A 531-nucleotide genomic window follows, 5' to 3' on the forward strand; every position below is an offset into this window, starting at 1 on the left:
TATCTTCAAATTGGAGTTCACGATTCACAGATCAATAGTTTACGCTGCAATAATTCAATTTCAGAAAGAATTTCTTCATTTGCCGAAGAAAATTTGAGGATTGTAAATAAAATTAGGGTATAAGTAACATAAACTTTCATTTTTAGGTTGGTGAAGATACTTTTTAGAATTTGAGGGAGAACAAAGATAACATCATCAGGAATGAAATGTTTCAAAACCTAAATCAATATCATGTGTAATAAAATTATAAAAATCAGTGAAGTATATACATATACGTATAGACATATGAATAAATGGTGTATATAATGCTCTAATGTTTATGTAATTCGAAGAATAGAATACAGTTATATTCAGCTTCTTAAATATCGTCAATAAAAAAGTCATCATCATTATTAAGTTTTGTTAACATTTCAAATTTAAGATTATAACATACAACTCTAAAAAAACATAGATATAACAAGCATAGCAATGTCCTAGTATTACAATTCATTCTATAGCAAAAGATAAAATATACATATTGATCACAACATC

Source organism: Crassostrea angulata, chromosome 3 (assembly GCF_025612915.1).
Source record: "Crassostrea angulata isolate pt1a10 chromosome 3, ASM2561291v2, whole genome shotgun sequence".
NCBI classification, from domain to species: Eukaryota; Metazoa; Mollusca; class Bivalvia; order Ostreida; family Ostreidae; genus Magallana; species Magallana angulata.